We start from the raw sequence: 17,621 nt of genomic DNA, 5'->3' as shown, positions 1-17,621 counted from the left end.
AATAACCATCACACTGAGAGATAAAAAGAAACAGGCCAAATGCATAAAACAATCCTCATCCAGGTTTATGAAAATGTATTCTCTATAACTAATAAAGAGCAAGGGAAAGATGCAGCTGAGAAGATATTCTTCGAGTCTGTTTTTGATGGCTCTCCACAGCTATTAGAGGTAGCAGGGCATAGAGAACAGAGAGCCAATTTCAGAATCAGGAGGACTTGAGTTCAAGTCATTTGACCTCTCAGTATTTCAAGCAGTTATTTAAGACCATAAGTTGCAGAGAAGATGCTAACTCACATTAGTAAACTGAATCTCTTTATCCAGGAATTCTCAATGGCAATGAAATCAAAGGTCTAATTCTTCTCATTATGAAAATATAGCTTAGGTTTGATGGTTTGGGTGGAAGATTTATTTATTTTTTGATTCTTTTGTGTGTCTTTATTTAGATTTTTTTAGTTTTTAAATTTTTTCCAAAAGCATAATTATTACCAGATCCTGAGCAAAAAACAAGTCATACTTTCCTCTAGATCTCTCTTCTAACTACATTATGATTAATAAATTGAGTTTCCAGAGTGAGGCTGGCTACTCCTATCAGAGATATAGGGGTTGTCTTCTCTAACACAATCACACAGAAGCCCCTTTGCAGTGTTTTGTCCCCAGTATCAATTAATCACTTAACATAACCACTATATCAAATAACAAACTGGTCAACAACTCCTAAATGTCAATGGGTCAACTAATACCAATTAACTTTTACAAATATATACTTACTGAGAAGATATGGAAGTACAAAAACTTCCCCACTCTCTTCTACCACTTCTGTTCCTATGAAGAATAGCGGCCTTTAGTCATTTCAGTCATATCCACCTCTTTGTAACCCCATTTGGGGATTTCTTGGCAAAGATTCCAGAAAGATTTCTTATTTCCATCTCCATCTTCCATTTTACAGATGAAGAAACTGAGGCAAACAAGGTTAAATTACTTGTCCCAGGTCACACAGCTAGTAAGTGTCCAAGTCAGATTTGAATTCATGAAGATCTTCAACTCCAGCAGTCTAGCCACGATGAAACACTTAAAATGGTGACCACCACCACTTCTCCCACCATGTTCCCTTCAGGTTGTAGGATAATGAGTAGAAAAGCCAGTCCCTTGCTTTCAGTCCAGTATGTCTTAGCTGTCAGGAATCTGATCCATTTTTGGACTCAGAGTTGGCTCCTCATTGGGTTTAACTACTATGGCTCCTGGAAGATTGTTGTTTATTTTGGTTGCTGGATCTCTGTCTGGTTATTATAGCCTTTTAAAGCTCATAAGGTCATAACCTATTTCAACCATCTCCAGTAATCATTAACCAAAGATTTAAAAAAAATAGAGATAAAAGAAACATATATACCATATATTCAAAATCATATAGTAGTCTAGTGGGAAAATAATGAAGCTGCATCAGTGCCTGATGTTTCTGTTAACGCTAGTTTTCTCCCCATTTGGGATAACACAATCTTTTTTCCTCCTTGCTTAAAAGCTGCCAGGAAGAGAATTTCTTTTTAGCCATACAATAAGCCAAGAGAAAAGAATCAGAGAATACCTGTGCATGCTCTGAATCAGAGAAATGTTCCTCCAATACACATGCTTAGAAACATCCACATGGGTTGTTACCAGGCTGAGCATATTTTGCATGCTTTCAGGACTGGGTCTTATTGGTCAATCCCTTATTACATTTATTTCTGCTTAGGCTACAGAAGTCTTTATAAGAACTAAGGTGCTGAAAAAATCTACTTCATTTAGGTTGAGATGAGCATTATCCCAGTCTTAGAAAGAGCTTAAATTATTCCTAACAGTTTAGGGATATAAGGCAAGGTAGTGAAATTGCAGTAAATTGCAAAGGGAAGCAGAAAACAAAGTATCCTAGGGAGTTTTTGATATTTAACTAGCCTAACAAGTACTAAGGGGGAATGATTTTGAAACATGTTCTTTTTGGGGAAAGGATAATAGAGGCTATGTTCTAAGGACTTAATTATCCCTTGACACATTTCTACCAAGCAATACCAATTCATTTGCTAAAATAGCATTTGCAGTTTTAAAAGTCCTAACTAACAGGCAAATCCTTATGTATTTTATGAACAGTGAAGAATACAGAACCCTGGAACACAGACATTTTAAGAATGTATTACAACAGACCAAATTTTATGGGTCTCTACTACAATTATACAAGGTCCTCCTTGTACCTGAACCCCCCAGATTCAAAATTCCTTATGAACCATCCAACAGCCACTAACATAGCCCATCAACTCTCAATGATGTATTTAATTTTATAAGGCCAGAGAAATCATTTGTTCAAAACAAAATATATTTATTCAATTGTCATGACAAATTAAGTAACAAGAAAAGATTTTTGTCCCTCTTTTCCTCATATAACAAGTATACTGTCCCACAGGTTAACCACTAGTAGGGAAAAGCATATATAAGGAGAACGTGTGACCAGGGTAAATGCTTGAAAGATCTGAATATAAAAGGTACATATCACCAGTATGTATACCTGGCCATGTTCTCTAATGATGTCATCTCTGCTTTTCAGTTATTCTTCCTCTTCAGGGCTGTCCACTGCTCTGTGCTACCATCTGTTGGGATGATGCAGCTAGTAAACCTCTCTCAGGCAAGAGAAGAATAAAATTCTTTTAGTGTATAGCTTAAGACTATGAGTTATGAAACTTAGCCAACAGAATACTCAAGCTAAAATTAACTTTATTCTTTTATCTTTTACTTATTTTCTTTTTGAACTAACTATAAGTATCTGGGACCAACTCTTTTACCTGGGGCTAGAAAATTCTGTTGAATTGTCAAATCCTTACTACAAAAGTTCATCTCCTCCAAACATTTTAGAGACTCCATTCAGCAAGATCACAAAGTTTTGAAGAATTGAAGTGAGAGATTTCTCCCAATTCTACCATTCCCATAATGCTCTTGGTGGCTCCCCACTAAGAGGAAAGGGGGAAAGAACTAGGTGAAGCTGAAAAGCTTTATATTAACCTTAGCGTTATATTCACAAATTTATTATGCATAATTACTAGCAACAAAATGTATGGATTGTTGCTTGTCATTATGACTAGCCCAGAAGTACTTATCTCTATTCATATTAGATGTCTCCTCATCCTACATAGCCTCCTTCTGCTTTAATAGTAGGAAAGTAGTAGAAAGGAGGGCAAAATGCTCAGAATCGGCATTCTTATTCTATCTACATACAATAATTTATCTTTTAGCTATAACAAATTTAATTATTTAAGATTTTTGTCTAAGACCAACAAGTTAACACACTATTAGAGGAAATGAGTGATATCCACATTGGCATTCTCATCATAAATGGAACCAAAAAATTTAGTTTGCAGCAAAATGTAAAGACAGCTAACAGATTTTTTTTTTTTAGAGGGGAGGTTATTTTCTAAGGGTCATTTCGCCAAAAAAATATATATATATTTTAATCCCAAAATCATATCTAACTTAAAAGACTGATGAGAGAGATAAAGAGAAAAAAAAAAAAAAAAAGAAAGAGACAGAGAGAGACTGAAGAGTTCTATGATTATATGGAAAGAACATTAGAAATTAATGAAAAAAAATTTGGCACCAAACTTAACCAGATAAGCATGTTGGAAAGCAAATAGAGAAGAGTGTTGCATTTAGTCAATAGTACTAATGACCTCTAATTAACATAAATTTGGATAAATGCCAATATGGTTTAAATATTTTTTTAAAAGAAAGGAAGAAAATAAGGGAACTTTTAAGAGTCAAAGAAATGAAGATGGAATTTTCAAGATTAGAAGATTAGGTCTTTTCACTGACCAACTCTATTCCTTTGATACATGGATTTTATAAGACCAACCTTCTGCTTTAATGCTAAAATCACTTATTTCATTCATTCCTGTTCTCTGTACCAAAAGGAATTATTTATTTGTTCATTAGCTGTTAATGTTTTTGCTGGAGAGGAAAATCCTAAATACTACCAAATGTAAAGTCAATTTTAATTGTTGGATTATAATAGGGAGTTGTTAATTGCCAAATTATTCTCGTAAACATTGTTCTATAATTTTCTCTCCTCTAGAAAGTTTGACATTCAGTCAGACTATTCAGTAATCTCATTTGATTCTCTCTACATATCCCTCTTCTAATACTGTCAGATTTACCTCTATATAGTAACATAGTAAGTACTTTATTTATTTATAATTGAATTAGACCAAGGTTCTTCTTACCTTAACATCTTATCTCTGTAGTGTGGCACCCACAAATGTTTAATGGGAGACAGTGAAGAGTCTGTTGGCTGACAGCACTGTCTCTTTAAGGATCAGAAGGGGAAAGGATCCACGGATCTACCACAAGGAAATTCAATTCAACAAGCATTTATTAAGTTCTGGCTGTTATATACTTGCTAACTAGTATCCACTTATAAAGAATATTTTCTCACATCAAAATTTCTTCTGACTTTTAAACTCTTTCATAGTCTATTTTTGTCCTGTAAGCACATTATTCTTCATTCACACTTCACCTCATACTAACCTAGCTAGCTTTGCTCTTCCCCATCTTCAGCATTCCATCTCCTATCTTGCACAAATTAGCCCTTGCAAAGGTTGTTTGTCCCCTGTGCCTAGAGCATAGATCACTAAGATTATAGATCTAAAATTGGAAGGAAGTTCAGAAATCATAGAGTCCAACCCCCTCATTTTACAAAGGAAAAAATGAAATCTAGAGAAATTGACACCTAAATTGACACCTAAAAGGATAAAATTTGTCTCAAGTGATATCTTAGATCAAGAAACGGACTTAGAAAACATCTGATCAAACTTTATCATTGTTTACCCTTTGGGAGGCCTTTCCTGATTGGCTCAATTTTTTTTGTTATTATAGCTTTTTATTTACAAGATATATGCATGGGTAATTTTTCAGCATTGACAGTTACAAAACCTTTTATTCTAACTTTTTCCCTCCTTCCCCCCATCCCTTCCAGATGGCAGGTTGACCAATACATGTTAAATATGTTGAAGTATAAGTTAAATACAATATATGTATACATGTCCAAACAGTTATTTTGCTGTATAAGAAGAGTCAGACTTTGAAATAGTGTACAATTAGCCTGTGAAGGAAATAAAAAATGCAGGCAGATAAAAATAGAGGGATTGGGAATTCTATGTAGTGGTTCATAGTCATATCCCAGAGTTCTTTTTCTGGGCATAGCTGGTTCAGTTCATTACTGCTCCATTGGAACTGATTTGGTTCATCTCATTGCTGAGGATGGCCAAGTCCATCAGAACTGATCATCATATAGTATCATTGTTGAAGTATATAATGATCTCCTGGTCCTGCTCATTTTACTCAGCATCAGTTCATGTAAGTCTCTCCAGACCTTTCTGAAATCATCCTGCTGATCATTTCTTACAGAACAATAATATTCCATAACATTTATATACCATAACTTATTCAGTTATTCTCCAATTGATGGGCATCCACTCAATTTCCAGTTTCTGGACACTACAAAGAGGGCTGATTGGCTCAATTGTTAATGATCAATCTCCCAAAGGGCAAACAATGATCAAGGTTGACCAGATATTTTCTAAGTCCCTTTCTTGATCTAAAAACCTACATAGAAAAGAGATGAACAAATATTAAATGAAATACATTCTCATAGAGCTTACAACCTAGCAAAAATTTAAAAACAATCATCAACATTGGTTCCAGAAGACCAAAAAAGAAGTATACTTCCTTCTTCTTGGTAGAGAGGTGGTTGGCTACAAATATAGACTGTCAGGTTTGACTGCTGCATCAGTTTCTTTGACTTAAGTATTTTTATTTATTTCAAGGGAGATTTCTATGAGAAAAGGGAGTTGGGGGGCAGTAATTGGTAGAAAAAAATTGGCAAAAAATTTAAATAAAAATGAAATTAACACTTTTAAAAGTGTTGGACTAGATCAGAGGTTTTTAAAAGGGATCCATAAAATTGAGTTTTAAAATTTTTGGATAACTGTACTTGAATATAATTGGGTTTTCTTTGTAATCCTAGGTGTTATAATTTATGGATTTAAATACATTATTCTAAAGAATCTATATACTTCAGAGTATATGACTACCAAAGGGAGCCACAATACAAAAAAGATTAAGAACCCCTGTGTTAGAGAGATAAAATACCTAAGACAACTTTAAATTCTGAATCATATGACTCATATCTATGAACTATAAGCAGGGAGGACATAGGTGGTTGTCAGGCACTGAGCTGGCAGATAGCCTAGGGAAAGAGGGAGGAGGGGAAGGGAAGGCAGTCATCACGAAATTCTAGTGAGTAGAGATTCAAACAACTCAGGCTGGTAATCTGATGTGAACCATCCAATTCTCTTGGTGAATTTAATTGTTGAGAAATATGATGGGCTCTACTGCAGAAAGTCTCAGTTGAGTGGGAGACTCAGGAACTTCCCCACCCACCTCATTGAGAGACAGAGTTTCTTATCCATTAGTATAAAATATCTCTGAAGTAACAGCCTCTCAGTTTCAGATCCCAGGGGCTAGGACTCATTTTGCTTCTCCCCAGAGTTATTACACAAAGACTTAATGTCTTCCTGTGGATCAGTAAAGAGCTGACCTTGGCCAGTCAGACTGGGAGAAAGAGATTATACCCTCTCTGCCTCCCCACCCTTCACCCTCTGCTGTCACTAGGAATAATTTGGGGACAGGGATAGCCTTAAGATGACCACCAATTCTCTGACTGCAAATGCAATGGTGCCTCAATTTGTACCACATCACTTTATTTTAAAAGTATAGAAACTGTGGCTCAGGGAGTTGAAGTAATTTGCTCAACTACTTTGTGGCAGAGACAGAATGATAGATGCCTTAGACTAGTTCTAATTGCCCCAGAAGGCAGAACTAAAAGCAATAGGTGGGAGTTGTGGATTTAGACTTGAGTTAAGTGAAAATTTCATAATAGTTAAAGCTGTCTCAAAGTGAAATGAGCTATCTTGGAGAACAGTTCCTCCTCACTTGAAAGGCTTTAAACAAAGGCTGGATTGCCACTTATTGGAGATGTTGAGGATTCTGATTCAAATTGGATTGAACTAAATGACCTCTTCCAACTTTGAGACTATAATTAAACTCTATTATCTTGATGAGGCATCAGGATATGTTTAATGGAGAATCAAGATTTTTTAAAATTTAATTTAATTTTTTCTCATTAATAAAAATATTTTTCTCTTCTTCCCACCTTCCCTTTCCAATAAAAAAAAAGAAATTAAAAAAAAAAAACCTTTTAAGCAATATACATAGTCAAGCAAAATAAATTTCTACATTAACCATGTTCAATCTCCCTCCCCCAGAAATATTATGTCTCAGTCTGCCTTTTCAGTCTATCACCTCTCTATCAGGAGGTGGTTAGCATTTCTTATCATGAGTCCTCTGGAATTGTGGTTAATCAGTTAATCAGTCAAGATGACAGAGATTTTTTCTATGGGCAAGAAGCTCAGTGAGGGGGGAAGGGGGACACAAAGGATAGAGATGGGGTTGAGGAGATAAACAGTAGGGAGAGTCCATTAATCTTGAGAGAAAGGAGATGACCCCAAACAGGGGAGTCATAGCAATGGGAAGTTTGGGATACAGGTAGGGATTGGGTGATTCATTTCAATGAAGATATGAGTCAAGCCATAGGGAATGCAGTGCTCAGGTAATGGTTTCTCCTCAGAAGTTTAACACCCTGGGGCAAAGTCTTGTTATTCCCATGTTAGTTATGACTCTATTAATCACTGATTAGTCTGAGACTTCTTTTCTCACATATAACACATATGAGTCTGACAATCAGGAAAGAAGGAAGTACTCTTACTTCTCCACAGATTATTTAGTCCTGACCTTTGACATTTTTTTAAATTTTTGCTCTTGCTTTACCTTGTTGATTCTAGGGCTCCGACTCAGTATGCTTCCTCCACTCCCAAACACGTGTTCATGCCCTTCCCTCTCTCAACTGATAATCTTTTTCAAACCAACCCAAGGTGATCAAGATCACCATACCATAATCATCATTTATCTGATCTGATAAGGAAATACAGAGCCTATCATTCCAAGGGTGTGATAGAAAGATTAATATTTACTTGCTCATCCAAAAAGCAGAAAGTGATTGATGTTCTCAGAGTACATGATAAACAGGTTTAAAATTTACATAAATGCTGATGGAATGAAGAGACATCAAGTTCTCACAGCAATAGTAAGGGCTAACGATGGATATATACCACTGACTATGTCAATTATAACCCGAGATGGTTTAACCTCCAGACAAAACCTATGAAAGGTTAAAATCAAGAGGAATCACAAGACATCCCTTGGATGAACTAAAAAATATGCTGACAACAAAACAAATGATTAAGTGATACTGATTTGTTTATAGAAATAGTTTTATGATACTGATATAGGGCTGCATTGTTGCTGTAAGATCATTCTTAAGGAGCCCAGATCAATAAATATTAGGAAAGGAATAGTAGAAACTGTGTAATTATCACAAGAAGTTGAAAAAATTTTGTACCAATGATGTGGGAAAGATTCCAATCTTTGATTCTCAACCCCCCTAGCTAATGTAAATTACCCTTTGACTCACAAATCCTGGTCCCTTTGAATTCCAATAGAAGGTCCGGACCTGTCCCAGCCCCACCCGGATCTGAGCCAACTTTGGGGCTACATCCCAAAGCCCCTCGAGCTAAGTCTCCGACTTAAAAGGACCACACTGGGAACCCCTCTTTGCAGAGATTCCAAACATGGTCGCCATGTGAGGACCCTCTGTCCACTGGACCCTCTGTCCAGTGCCCTCCTTATCACCTCCTGATTACCAAAAAAAGAGACAATTATGCCCCTTCACAAATTAACCATTGACAAATCCCCACATTTACAAGATAGATTTCAAAATATCCTTGAGAATTCAAGGATACTTGGATACTCTAACTGGATCATTATCATAAACAACTTTTGTTCACAATGTCATGGACAAAACATTGATCCATAAAAATTTAAGAACATTTTTAATGGATGTTATCATACTTAATAACTTATAATAAATAGTATTATTTTTTGAAATAATCTGAAATAATAATAATAACTTAATAATAATAAATCCAAACTATATACAAAATACAGAGATATAGAGAAAGAAATCAAAATCATTTGGGAATAAGATAAAGTGTGTATCATTCTTACCTTGTAGACCTTTTCTTCTACTGGAATTGTCCCAAATATACTTTCAGTGAACATATCAAAGATGAGCTTACATTACAAATCACAAAAAGCAATCATTTATATCCACCTGTACAATAGCCAACAGAACATTAAATATAAAAGAATAATAGCAGTTTAGTAACTTGCCCTAGAATCATTTCTACCTCAATTCCATTGAAAAAAGATGAAAAGAATGAGATAATATTGAGCTCTAACATTAACACAATGCTTCATTTCATTTATCCTCTCAACTCTGTGAGGTAAGTGCTATTAATAGTGAGATATGGTACAGTGGATACAGTTCTGGGACAGGCAGCAGAGAAACTTGAATTCAAATTTAGCCTCAGACACTTCTTAGCTATGGGACCCTGAACTAAGGAACCTCATCTAGTCTTAGGTTCCTCATCAGTAAAATTGAGATAACATAGTGCCTACCTCCCAGGTTTATTGTGAGGATCAAATAAGATAATATTTTAAGAACTCTTAACAGTGCTTGACACAAAATAATCACTATTATTGTTGTAGTTATTATTAGATAAGAAATCTAAGACACAGACAAGTCTTATGTTTAATGTCATGTAGCTAGTAAGAATCCAAGACAGAATTCTAAGTCTTTAATATAGTTTCTTCCCCTTCCCCAGTACAATAGGAAAAAAGCTAGATTCTTCCCCTTGTATCCTTGGGGATTAGTTCACCCCACCAAAAAAAAGACAAAAATGGAATAGGTGATATGGCTTCCTGGTCATCTAAGAGCATTTAAAAGTCCCAATCATACTAAGCTTTTCAGATTTCTTGGGTGCCTGAGACCAGAAAATCGTTGTCCCCTAATAACCTGATGTTTAGACGTGTTTCTATGAAAGTGAACTGTCTACTAAAGCTGTTCCTCAGAGCTATTTATCCTTGTTGATGACCCTTGCTATATTAGGATAAAGTAAACCTTTATACAAACTATTCAATGACTTATCAATGTCTCATTTTACCTACCAATAGAATCTGAGCTAACAAATTGTTGACATTAGAGCTGCCTCGATCAATTCTTCCAACATATCACAGGAACTGTGTATGCTAGCTGCCTTCAGTGATGTTCCCTCCAAAAATAAAAAATTTACAGAAGCATTCTTGATGAGAAAAGATTAACTAAAACAAAATGCTGTTATGAACAATGATTAGTCTTTTCAATAAAAGATGATTTCAAAATAATCCAGCCAAAAAGGTCTTAACTCAGTAAGATGACACACCTTACTGAGTCTAATATTATCATGTCTAGTTTTAGGACTTTCCAAAGTCCATGGAAGCCAGAATATTGAAGCATTTAAATGAGGGCTGACGTCACAGTGCAGGCGTGCCAATCCATTTGTGAAAACAAGAACCGAGCTGATTGATAGCCAAGGTCTTACTCAGCTTCCCAAGTCAGCAAAAGTAAATAGCCTCTTACTATTTCCTGATTAAAAGTGCTTCTTCCTTCCCTACTTTAGAACCAAGCCAAATAATTCACTAGTAAAGAGAAAATGGGAAAAAAATAGCACAGACTAAGCATATGCTGTATTTCAACAGGAACCCCCAAGACGTAGTCTCTCTAAAGAAAAATGTTGCAAGTAAGGGATTTCTGGAGTGTTGTGCAAACTCCAGGAATCTTGGGCAATCTGTGCATTTTCGATTCTAGGGTGTGTTAACTCATACCGGAAATATACAGGCAGTGACCTACTTCTTTTTCAATGGATTTGTTTCTAGTTCAAGCTGTGCTTTAAAATGTTCATTTTAAGAAAAGCTTGTCCTCTTTTGACAGATGAATGATTTTAAATTTCCAATACGTCATTAGCATAGAAAATTATGTTTAAAATCAAGAATTTTGTTATTGAACAAGATCTACTCTTAAAATTCTAAATCTATGACAAACTTTTTAATGAATGTTTTTCAAAAGGAAATGTCTTGTAGAAGGTATGTTGTGTTTTTATGTTAATGAATGCAAGTCCAAAAGTTGACTTAAGCAGTTGTTACTCATAACTGCTATGTGTCAAAAGTTCACTGCCATCAAGTGTGATATTTGTATCCCTATTAGAGCAGGATATAAGGGCTCACACTGGATCTGGGATTTTCTTGGTACCAGGAATTCCCAGATGTGGAAACTGCCCCTCTAAGCTAATGCTAAAACAAACAAATAAAATTAGTGAGAGCTTAAGAAACTTGCCCAAAATCAGAGCTATTTTGCAGACTAGCAAGTTGTCTTAATTTTTCAACCACTCTGCATAGAATAGTTTATCAACAAGCCAATGTTTTGAGAGTTCCCAGAATGCCTGAGTTGTTTTTTTTTAACAGAATTCTAGTATCTAGCTAATTATCTTGACAATTCACTATAATACCATACAGTCTCTTGTTTTTATCAAAACTTTTCTGAGCAGAGGATATATGGAAAGATTAAAAAAAGAGGACACTTTTAGTTTGATCTGTATCTATCACTAAAGGGGTTAGCCTATCAATGAGATCACATATTATCAGTCAAATAGCTATTAGGTGGGCATTTTTATGTGGCTTCCTTATAGTCAGAAAAGAATCAAATGTAATTAAATTTAAAAATATAAAGAGCAGTAAAGCAATCAAAAAATGAGTAAAAGCCTTTTCTGAACAATGTTTAATTATGATGGAAAACAATCAGTAGAAAGTGACCGGCGTAAAAGCCCAGATACTTCATATTTACATATCTATTATATTTTAAAATTTTAATTCTTAAAAAGCTTAAATATTCTCCCTCCTATCGAAATCTCCCCACTGAAAGAAACAAAGAAAAAACTCATTTGACAAATATGTATAACCAAGCAAAACAAATTCCCACAATGGTCTTGTCCAATGTATCACTGCAATTTGAGTCTATCACTTCTCTGTCAGGAAGTAGGTAGTATGCATCAAGGTACATAGCACTATCAATCCACTGGAATTTTGGTTAATTATTACCCTGAACAAAGTTTTTAAGTCTTTCAAAGATGTCTGTCTTTAAAATATGATATCATACACATTGTTCTCCTGGTTCTGTTCACTTTGCTCCTTGTCAATTCATATAATTCTTCCCAAGTTTCTCTGAATCCATCCCTTTTGTCATTTCTGGAGCACAATAATATCCTATTACATTCATATCTTAAAATTGATTCACCCATTCCCCAAATTATAGTAACCAATTTAGTTTTCCATTCTTTGGCACCACAAAAAAAGTTGCTATAAATATTTTTGTATATATGGGTCCTTTTCCTCCTTTTTAGATCTCTTTGGGGTATAGATCTGGTAGTACTTTCCTTAAGTCAGTGGGTAAATACTGTTTAGTAACTTTTGAGGCACAGTTTCAATTTGCTTTCCAGAATGGCTAGCCTTCCACTGAGAGTGCATTATTGATTCTATTTTTCTGCAGTCTCCCTAACATTTGTTATTTTCCTATTTTGTCAACTTTGCCAATCAGAATTATTTCAGTGTGCATTTCTATAGTTATCACTGATTCTGGAGAATTTTTCATTTGGATGTTCATAGCTTACATTTCTGTCTATGAAAACTATCTGTTCTTATCTTTTTACCTTTTCCTTTTATCATTTGGGGAATAGCTTTTAGTCTTATAAGGTTGAATTAGTTCCTTCCTTGCAAATCTTGGAAATTCAGTCTTTATCAGATATTGGCTGCAGAAATTTCCCCCCCCCAGTTGCCTGTTTCTCTGCCTGTTGTGTGTGTGTGTGTGTGTGTATGTGTGTGTCTTTGAAGGTAGATTCTGCAAAATTTTATACATTCTACAGTTATTTTAAGTGGAGAAATCTCGTCCTATGGGGTTTACTGCCCTTTCCTGAAAAAATCTACTAAGTCCTTGATACAAATTCTGATTGCTCCATCTTGAATACTGAATCTGTTCCAGGTGTACATATGAAAAAATTGGGAAAGCTTTGAGAAGGAGCCCTATGAAATTAATGCCTAATATTTAGATTTTTTTTTCTTTTTGAAACAGTCCCTCCCCAAATTTGACTGACCACAGGCATCACTGTTATTTCTCCTTAGTTAGTATGAAGATATATTGTGTGAATTGAAAACTCTAAAACCAAACTTTTCCCAGAATTAAAGCAATTTTTTACAAGTCAGAAAAACTATGCAAGTTTAATTTTTCTCAGGCACTAATTCCCATACCAAAAACTTGGCAGAACACATTCTCCAGCAAAGCCCTGCAGGTGTTCCTCTCCCCCACTGAGTTCTACAGTAAATTAGGATGGTCCTTGAAGAAGATACCAAAGTACTTCCCCTCAAATGATCTTTTGTGCAGCTATCTAACTTGGACATGCAGAGAAGGAACAAATGTTTTTGCAAAGCCAGGCAGACTGAACAAGAATGAGATAAGCAAGAATAAAGAATACTCCTACAGGCTTCACTATTCTAAGAAAGTAAGATATCACTAAGAAGAAAGATATCACTATATCCTACAGTTTAAAATACAAACACACACACACACACACACACACACACACATGCACACACACCCCATATAGAAGGCTATACAGAGGCAAGGTAGGTTTGCTTTTGCTGTTGCTTTGTTTTGACTCCCTTGTTTTTCAAATTGTATCTGCTGCTTCTTTGGGAAAGGACATTTTTATCTGTGTGAGGATCCTCCCCTACTTTTTTTCTCTTTTGCTTAGAGAGGGGCTCAAAAGGCACTTGAATCCCCCTATTTCCTTCTTCCTTCTAAGGTCTTTCATTTTTCTTGACATTTAAATTTTTTTTTCTCAATTACATGTAAACAAAAAATTTTATCATTCTTTCTAAAAAACATTTTGAGTTACATATTCTCTCCTTTCTCTCCTTGAGAAGGCAAGCAATTTGATGTAGGTTATACATGTTCAGTCACGCAAAACATTCCCCTATTAGCTAAATTGCAAAAGAAAACACAGATCAAAAAAAATAGAATGATAAAAGAAAAAAATGATTAAAAATAATAAAAGTTTTATAAATATGCTTCTGTCCATTTTCAGACTATAAGTTCCTTTTCCGGAAAAGGATAGCATTTTTCATCATGAATCCTTTGTAATTGTCTTGGATCATTATATTGCTGAGAATAGCTAAGTCGTTCAGAGTTGATCATATTACTACATGCGGTCTTCCATTTTCAAAAGGGATCTAAGAAGCTCAGAAAAACGTGTACTTTTTGTATCTACCCAAAAGCCCAACAAAAAATGTTCAATAGTATTTGGGGACACTGGGGAGTGTTTTTACTGCTCTGTCCTATTTTGCCTGAGGGAAGCTAAGTAGCACAGTAGTTAGAGCAGTGGTCTGGAGTCAGGGAGACTAAATTCAAATATGACCTCAGATACTGTGTGACCCTGAGGAAGTCACCTAACCCTGTCTGTCTCAGTTTCCTCATATGTGAAATGAGCTGGAGGAGGAAATGTCAAACTACTAGTTTTCTAATATTCCTGCCAGGAAACCCCAATACCACTGGACAACATCTTCCCTGAGGCATTTTCACTGCAAGTTTCCACATTTCTGTCCAATCATGCTTGCATGTGTGTTTTCTATACCTTACAAACCTAGCTCTATTTGTCTCCCTTCTTTCTGTGTATGCATTTTCTCTACTTGAATCTTGTGTGTATGATTTCCTATTTGGAATTGTTAAAGCTGAGCTCCTAATGCAAAGCAAGTGTTTGATTGAGCTAATTATTATTTTGATTAGCAATGATGTGCATTGTAAGCCCAAATTTTCCCAATATGACTAATAGGAGAAAGGGACTAAACCGGTCATTTTGATGATATAGGGAAATACCAGATGAAGAAATTCCCTCTGCTCATGCAGGTCAGCACCTTCTCTGCACTTTATAGACTTATATTTCATCTAGTTCAATGATGTCAGACTCATATTGACTTAGAAAAATAGAAATTAGCATTATCTCTGTTGTGTTGCATTTTTGTTTAAAAATATTTTCTAATTACATTTGAATCTCATTCCAGCAGTACTTGGGGTTTTGCTGACCCAAGCTGCCCCAAATCCCTAATTTGACTGCTCTCACTTAGAGCATTGAAAAGTTATATAGTATATCATTGGTGACAGTTGGAGGTAGAATTTGAACCCATGTCATCCTGCCTCCAAGATTAACTCTCCATATACTCTGTTAAGACTTTAATATTTTAATTATATGCTTAACAAATTTGCATTTCTGTTTTCAAAGAAAAAAGTATGAGTTATCAGATAGTCTGACAAGATATACTGAAGCTAAAACTAAAAGTTTTTAAGTTCTACAAAGTTATAACTTATAAAAGTTATAAGATCTATAAGATTCTTCAAATATGAATCAAGAAAAGAAGAATAAAAGAATAGCTCTGTGTGCTATTGTTATCCATAAAATGTTAAGAAATCTAGAGAAAAACTGATGGTGGAAATACTATGAAGCAGAAAAAGGGAGTAAGTTTGGATTACAATAATGGACATATCTATATAATAGGGTCACAAATCCACTAAAGAAAGATTTAATTTAATTCTATATATGTATTTTAGTGCCTACTATTTACTTTAACTATTGTATATATAAGTGCTTAATTAAAAATGGATACTATATTTGCATGGGAGTGATATAAATATTAGTAAACTATACATATATAGAATCATAGATTTAGACCTGGAAGGGATGTTAGAAGTCAGAAAATCCAACTTCTTCATTTTACAGATGAAAACCCAGATTTTGGAGAGGTTAAAGTGACTTGTTCAAAGTTATACAGGTAGTAATTAAAAGAAATGGACTTTTAGGCCAGATTCTCTAACTCTAAATCTAGTACACTTTCCACCCAGAATACCATGGTCCCTCCTATCTTTCAGCTAAAATATAATAGCTAGCATTTATATGATGATTTATATGATGATACAAAATGCTTTCTAAACATTTCATTTGAACCTCACAACAACTCTAGGAAATAGGTATCATTTTTATCCTTATTTTATAGATGAAGGTAGTCAGTCAAATGACTTTCCCAGAGTCATACAGCTAGTAAAGTTCTAATGCCAAATTTAAATTCAGGCCTCCCAAAAAACAGGTCTACCACTCCTTGCACTGGGCCACCTCAATGTTTCCTGATTGACTTCCCTATTTTCATCTTCTCTGCTCTCCATTCCATCTATCACATAGCTGACAAAATAATATGCCGGAAGCATAGGTCTGATTATACCATTCTTCCACTCAAGAAACTTCAATGCCTCCTGGAATGCCATTCTGTTATTAACAAATTGTTCTTTATTTTGTCTCAGAAACTCTTCACAAGGCATGTCATGTTCATTTATAGTCTGACTCCAGCATACTTATTCAGACTTACTTCACATTATTCCTATAAAATCTATGTTTCATTCAAATTAATCCATGTGCTATTCATGTAATAGTCCATTTCCTACAATGATTGCCAGATTTCCCATCCTGCTTGGAGTGTGTGTGCTCTGCACATTTGATTCTTAGAATCACTGTGTGTCTTCATGGTTCAGTTTAAGTCCCACCTTCTGTAGAAGACCTTTCATGAAGGCCTGGAGAGACTTACATGAACTGATGCTGAGTGAAATGAGCAGGACCAGGAGATCATTATATACTTCAACAACAATACTATATGATGACCAGTTCTGATGGACCTGGCCATCCTCAGCAACGAGATCAACCAAATCATTTCTAATGGAGCAGTAATGAACTGAACCAGCTACGCCCAGAGAAGAACTCTGGGTGATGACTAAAAACCATTACATTGAACTCCCAATCCCTATATTTATGCCCACCTGCATTTTTGATTTCCTTCACAAGCTAATTGTACAATATTTCAGAGTCTGATTCTTTTTGTACAGCAAAATAACAGTTTGGTCATGTATACTTATTGTGTATCTAATTTATATTTTAATATATTTAACATCTACTGGTCATCCTGCCATCTGGGGGAGAGGGTTGGGGGTAAGAGGTGAAAAATTGGAACAAGAGGTTTGACAATTGTTAATGCTGTAAAGTTACCCATGCATATAACCTGTAAATAAAAGGCTATTAAATAAATAAATAAAAAAAGAAGACCTTTCATGATTTCCCCTACTCTTGAGTTTAGTGCTTTCCCCTTCCTGAAAAGAACATAAATTGATTTATAACAGAAGATCTTTTTTCCCTTTTCTTTTTGTATCTTTAGGACCTACCTCAAGATTTTGGACATAGTAAGTGTGCAATAAATTCTTATTTATTTAATAAAATTGAATTGAATGATGAAAAATAATTAATATTAAGTACATTAAAGATGGGTGAACTGCTAAATGAGGTGGGAAGGAATCATTCTTGGAGAAATCAAGAAAGTTGCATAGAAGTGAGGTTTAAAGGATAAATAGATCTTCAGAGCTTTCAAAAGGAGTACAAGCATGGGTTAAGAGGGAAAAAAAGACAACAAGGAAG

At 35.0% G+C, this 17,621-nt stretch overlaps 1 protein-coding gene and 1 long non-coding RNA gene across 2 annotated transcripts in view; both read right to left on the bottom strand.

The window, feature by feature from the left end:
* The window catches only part of RNGTT (RNA guanylyltransferase and 5'-phosphatase), a 368,631-nt gene extending 367,703 nt beyond the window's left edge, over positions 1 to 928 (bottom strand). The window contains exon 1 of the mRNA XM_031964539.1: positions 769 to 928. The gene's annotated coding sequence lies outside the window, so the exon portion shown is untranslated. The remainder of the gene's footprint in view (positions 1 to 768) is intronic.
* A 1,206-nt stretch (positions 929 to 2,134) lies between these two features.
* LOC116423165 lies at positions 2,135 to 10,481 on the bottom strand. The gene is made up of 4 exons (XR_004233648.1): positions 10,198 to 10,481; positions 9,196 to 9,301; positions 4,236 to 4,352; positions 2,135 to 2,612 (listed from the first exon to the last, which is right to left on the bottom strand). It is a non-coding gene; the product is annotated as an uncharacterized LOC116423165 (long non-coding RNA).
* Between the last annotated feature and the right edge of the window lie 7,140 nt (positions 10,482 to 17,621).

This window comes from Sarcophilus harrisii, chromosome 4 (assembly GCF_902635505.1).
Source record: "Sarcophilus harrisii chromosome 4, mSarHar1.11, whole genome shotgun sequence".
Classification (NCBI taxonomy): domain Eukaryota; kingdom Metazoa; phylum Chordata; class Mammalia; order Dasyuromorphia; family Dasyuridae; genus Sarcophilus; species Sarcophilus harrisii.
Note: the sequence above shows the minus strand (reverse complement) of the source record. Positions and strands in the feature narration are given on the sequence as shown.